Source organism: Bos grunniens, chromosome 9 (genome assembly GCF_055505025.1).
Source record: "Bos grunniens cultivar Pamir isolate PY7600 chromosome 9, Bosgru_T2T1.0, whole genome shotgun sequence".
NCBI classification, from domain to species: Eukaryota; Metazoa; Chordata; class Mammalia; order Artiodactyla; family Bovidae; genus Bos; species Bos grunniens.
Genome location: NC_141173.1, coordinates 71,680,462 through 71,686,825, shown reverse-complemented (window position 1 = coordinate 71,686,825; position 6,364 = coordinate 71,680,462). Strand labels below are relative to the sequence as shown.

Genomic DNA, 6,364 nt, shown 5'->3' with positions numbered 1-6,364 from the left:
GCTCAGCTGGAATTCCATCACCTCCACTAACTTTATTCATAGTGATGCTTCCTAAATTCCACTTGACTTCACACCCCAGAATGTCTGGGTGTAGGTGAGTGATCAGACAATTGTGGTTATCTGGGTCATTAAGATCTTTTCACATACATTAGATAAATAACTTTTTATGCATCATAGTATTTATAGTAATACCAAAATTGCAGACACTACAGACACTTATTTTGTAGTTCTTGGGATCATTCCCTGGAAGAAGCATTCCTCTTTGTCAGACATTTGTAGGTAAATTCATATCACATTAGCCACATTTTCCTGACCTTCCAATCATTAGCCCATTTTGATAAATGTATAAAATTCTAAAACTGAAGGCAACTTTGAGATGATCTATTCTGAACCATCCCTTTTTATTTTTAGAGACTCTAATTTTAGTACTTTCATAATGGACATGCATAACAGATATAATCTATTCATACTTATATAATTTGATGAATTTTGACATTTGTAGACACCTGTAAAGTTATTATAAAAATGAAGACTGAACATAGTTCAGTTCAGTTCATTCACTCAGTCATGTCTAACTCTTTGTAACCCCATGGACTGCGGCATGCCAGGCTTCGCTGTTCTTCACCAACTCCTGGAGCTTGTGCAAACTCATGTCCATCAAGTCAGTGATGCCATCCAACCATCTCATTCTCTGTTGTCCCCTTCTCCTCCTGCCTTCAATCTTACCCAGCATCAGGGTCTTTTCCAATGAGTCAGCTCTTTGCATCAGGTGGCCAAAGTATTAGAGTTTCAGCTTCAACAACAGTCCTTTCAATGAATATTCAGGACTGATTTCCTTTCGGATTGACTGATTTGATCTGCTTGCAATCCAAGACTTTTAAGAGTCTTGTCCAACACCACAGTTCAAAAACATTAATTTCTTTGGCACTCATTTTTCTTTATAGTCCAACTCTTACTTCCATACCTGACTACTGGAAAAAGCATAGCTTTGACTAGACAGACCTTTATTGACAAAGTAATGTCTCTGCATTTCAATATGCTATCTAGGTTGGTCATAGCTTTTCTTCCAAGGAGCAAGCACCTTTTAATTTCATGGCTGCAGTCACCATTTGAGTGATTTTGGAGCTAAAAAATAAAGTATCTCACTGTTTCCATTGTTTACCCATCTATTTGCCATGAAGTGATGGGACTGGATGCCACGATCTTAGTTTTCTGCATGTCGAATTTTAAGCCAATTTTTTCACTCTCCTCTTTCAATTTTGTCAAAAGACTACTTAGTTCTTTGCTTTCTGCCATAAGGGTGGTGTCATCTGCATATCTGAGTATTGATATTTCTCCCATCAATCTTGATTCTAGCTTGTGTTTCATCTAGTCCAACATTTCGCATGATGTACTCTGCATATAAGTTAAATAAGCAGAGTGACAGTATACAGCCTTGACGTACTCCTTTTCCTATTTGGAACCAGTCTGTTGTTCCATGTCCAGTTCTAACTGTTGCTTCCTGACCTGCATATAGGTTTCTCAAGAGGCAGGTCAGGTGGTCTGGTATTCCCATGTCTTGAAGAATTTTCTACAGTTTGTTGTGATCCACACAGTCAAGGCTTTGGCATAGTCCATAAAGCAGATGTAGGAGCTCTCTTGCTTTTTCTATGATCCAACAGATGTTGGCAATTACATCTCTGATTCCTCTGCCTTTTCTAAATCGAGCTTGAACGTCTGGACTTTCATGGTTCATGTACTGTTGAAGCCTGGCTTGGAGAATTTTGAGTATTACTTTGCTAGGATGTGAGGTGAGTGCAATTGTGTGGTGGTTTGAGCATTCTTTGGCATTGCCTTTCTTTGGGATTGGAGTGAAAACTGACATTTTTCAGTCCTGTGGCTACTGCTGAGTTTTCCAAATTTGTTGGCATATTGAGTGTAGTATTTTGACAGCATCATCTTTCAGGATTTGAAATAGCTCAACTGGAATTCCATCACCTCCACTAGCTTTGCTATATATCACTTCCCAGATTTTTTCATGTCCTTTGTAATGTTCCTCCTGCTCATCTCTACACACTCAACCCTCTTTCATCCCCAGGCAGCCACTGATCAGCTTTATGTCACTCTATACTAATTTGCACTTCCTCAATCAGTTCAGTCACTCAGTCATGTCCGACTCTTTGCCACCCCATAGACTGCAGCAAGCCAGGCTTCCCTGTCCTTCACCAACTTCCGGAGCTTGCTCAAACTCATTTCCATCAAGTGGGACTTCCTAGAATTTTATAGAATGTACTTCCTAGCATTTTATGTAAATTCAACCATACATTATATTATGTGCTCATTTTTCTTTGAATTATTTCACTCTGATGAATAATATAGAGAATAAGCCACATCAAAGCATGAATCAGCATTTGATTCTTTTTCTTTTTGATTGAATAGTACTTCACTGTGTGAATTGACCACATTTGTTTCTTTTTTTGTTGTTGATTGAGGCTGAATTTGAATCATTCCTTTTCAGGTGCAGGCCCTAGCTTAAGTGACCTGAACAAGGTCCTACAGCCAGAGTCATGAATTCACAGAGTGGGGCCAACCACTCTCCAGAGGGTGTCTGGCTGCATCTGGTCCTGCTGGGACAGCCTGATGGTCCACCTTCATCTGCCCCTCCTCTGGTCCTGCACAAGCTCTCCTTTCTAAGAATTGCTTCACTTCTGCTCCATTATATGTGGCTTGCCTACTTTTAATGATCCACGACCATCTATTTCTTCTCTATTTTATACTAATGCAAATATTATTTACAAGATATAAGCATGTACTTTATTATATTAATTATAATTCAGTAGAATAAAAATTTGGTATAATACATTGATATATTGTATAATATACAGAAATATATACTATATGTATGCAATTATGCATATATATTTCTTCTTAGTTCCATATGAGTTTTAAAGAATTTGTAAGATTTCAGTTAAAGTTTTGACTTTAATTAGAGTTATGTTTCCAAAAATAAATTGTCTGACACCTTTGAAAGCACAACTCCACTGCCTTCTTGGACCTAGTGTACTGATGGGAAGCTTGATCATGATATGATATTCATGTCTTTTTCATAAGCTGGTACCCTCTGGCCTCTGTTCCTAGGAGCTTTTAAGTTTCTCTTTGTATTTGTCTGTAATTAGCATCTGCATTTGTATCATTTTTCCTCTTTGCACTTGGTAGGAACTTGAAATTTAGACCCTTTAGCTGAGAAGAAAGTTTTTATAGCATTGTTTTTATTATTTTCTTGTCCTCATTCTTTAGTTGCTTTTTCTGAGATTAAGAATTTCTTTCAGGATCTATTAGAAAAAACATTTCTTTCACCTTTCTGGTAAACTTTATTGTGTATATCGTGAGTGTATTTCTCTACCCTGGTTTTTCCATTAGTTTGCTCCATCAGATTTTCCTCTTTCAGAAATACTTTTAAGGGCATCTCAATGGGCTTTTAGGAGGAAATGAACTCTGTGATTAGTTAACAGGGCTTATCTTCAGATGGTATGTACCAATTCAAGCATTCCCTTGTGAAAATGATGAAATGCTTAAGTTCAGACCTGGCTAGCCTGGGCACAGGGAAGACAGGGATACTGTTTTTATATTTAGACTGTAGTTTCAAATTGGAGTTGTCCAAACTAAATTATTAACACAGAGAGTGACTAGAAAGCTCTGGGGTGTGCCTGAGATCTAATGAGGGATAAAGAAGGAAGATTTGCAGAGGACACTGGGAGTCTGTGGTTGGAGAAAATACAATGTTGTGTCATTTGCCATTTTACCCAAATTATTCCAGAAGAGGTTAACATATATTAAGAAATATCGATTAAACAGAAATAAATTATGTAAAGAATCAAGTTCATAACTGACTCAGTTTTACACTGACTTGCAAAAATGCTTAAAACTTGCACATAATTAATGTACTTACTATGTGTTATCAAACCTGTGAAGACATCTTTTCCAAAGAGTATCTGATTTGGGGGGTTAGAACATGAATGTATCATTTGTGGGGGGGCAGTACTGAATGCGCTACAGAGGGGGATGTGAGGTCTTCTATCTGTGAGGATCTCACAGCAGCAGTATTCAGAGGGATTACACCCATTTCTCAGGTGAATGGAGAGACGTTGCAATCTGCTTCCAGTGACAACATCCCGAGAAGAGAGTGATCTTTTCTCAATCAGCACTGACTTTCGCAGAAGCTCACAATTGTGGATGTGCCTAAATATCATGGTGTTTTTAATGCTTTCCTGTAATGTAATTTGTCCATTACAAGCTGCTTATGGTGTATGTTCCCTTGTCTGTTGGTGTCCACTGAAAATACAAAAATGATTCTTGACTGGAGGAAAAAAGCCAAGTATTTGCTCTCACTGTGTGTACCCAGTTATATCTTTTTAGCTAAAATCCAGTAAAGTGGCCACAACAGAATTAAGAATTGGCAAAAGGTTCAAGTCTAAGGATATAAAAAGTCTTTGGGTTAAGTTAATGGGTAACTTAATGTGAGGAACTCTTCTGGAGATAACTGTCTTAATAATCACTCTTGAAAATAATCTTCCAAGTTCACACCTTGCACTACAGGGATTCCATCTAGGGATTCTCTTATAGATAGCTTTTATATATCAGGAAGGATTGTGTGCTTTAGGCAGTAATGCAGAAACCTGGTAGGAAATGATTCTTTCACTCTGTAATTACTTTCCATATCACTGCCTGTTGCAAAGAGGAACTCTGGAGGTAAAAAAATATAAAAATATTTATGACTAAAAGAAAATTTTATCAAATTCAGGGAATGAAGCATTAGTTGAAATTAATCCCAATGTTATTGTTCAGTGTAATTTTTTTGCTTTGTTATTAAACACATTTGTGATTTATAAAATAAGTAAAATTAAAAAAAATAATTGTATGTTTTTCCCCTAGGTGTATTGAAAATCAGAATCCTATGTTCATTATGAAAATCAAGGACAGAATTCTTTGAGTGTAAACAACAGATCATGAGCAGCAACTCGTCTCCCACTGCAGCTGTGCAGTTCTGCTACGAGCACCTGAACGGATCTTGTGTGAAGACCCCCTACTCACCCGCATCCCGTGTGATTCTGTACATGGTGTATGGTTTTGGGGCTGTCCTGGCCGTGTTTGGAAACCTCCTGGTAATGAGTGCCATCCTTCATTTCAAGCAGCTGCACTCACCAACCAATTTTCTCATCGCCTCTCTGGCCTGTGCAGACTTTCTAGTGGGAGTGACTGTGATGCCCTTCAGCATGGTCAGGTCTGTGGAGAGCTGCTGGTACTTTGGGTGAACTTTCTGCACTTTTCACACATGCTTTGATGCAACATTTTGTTACTCTTCTCTCTTCCACCTGTCCTTCATCTCCATCGACAGGTACATTGCTGTTACTGACCCTCTGGTCTATCCCACCAAGTTCACAGTGTCTGTATCATGCATATGCATCAGCATCTCCTGGATCCTACCCATTACTTACAGTGGCGCCGTGTTCTACACGGGTGCCAATGAGAATGGGCTAGAGGAATTGTCTCATGCCCTCAACTGTGCAGGAGGCTGTCAGATGGTTGTAAATCAAAACTGGGTATTGATAGATTTTCTGTCCTTCTTTATACCTACCCTTGTCATGATCATTCTCTACAGTAATATTTTTCTTGTGGCCAGACAACAGGCTAAAAAGATTGAAAATACCAGTAGTAAAACAGATTCATCATCAGACAGTTACAAATCCAGAGTAGCCAAGAGAGAGAGAAAAGCAGCTAAAACCCTGGGTATCACTGTCATAGCATTCATGATCTCGTGGTTACCATACAGTATTGACTCATTAATTGATGCCTTTATGGGCTTCATAACCCCGGCCTATATTTATGAGATTTTCTGTTGGTGTGCTTATTACAACTCAGCCATGAACCCCTTGATCTATGCTTTATTTTACCCCTGGTTTAGGAAAGCCATCAAAGTCATTGTGAGTGGTCGGGTTTTCAAGGATAGTTCTGGGAGCATGAATTTGTCCTCTGAACAAATGTAAGCCATTGGGTTGAGGAGGTTGAAGACAACATTTCAGTTGTCTCTGATTTCCTTTGTCTTTCTCTTACAAAGTGGTCTACTTATTTCCAACTCCTCAGAAATTTCTCTGTGATTAACTTTCTCAAGGTTGTTGCTTTTTTTTTTTTTTCCTTTTCTGCTTTGCTCATATTCCCAGGAAACTTTTGGGTTTCAGTTAAATCTATTATGCTTAGGTCTGCACTGGTGTCTGTCCGAGAAATTGACTCCAGCATCTTCTGCATCCTGTCTCTGGCCTACAGTGGTGCCAAATTGTACACAGATGCCCAAGATGATAGGATGGAGGGATAAGTAACTGCCCTCTGC

At 38.6% G+C, this 6,364-nt stretch overlaps 1 pseudogene; it reads left to right on the top strand.

Moving 5' to 3' along the window:
- The first annotated feature begins 4,985 nt into the window (after positions 1–4,985).
- LOC147366135 (trace amine-associated receptor 6-like) lies at positions 4,986–6,023 on the top strand (annotated as a pseudogene).
- The last annotated feature ends 341 nt before the right edge of the window (positions 6,024–6,364 follow it).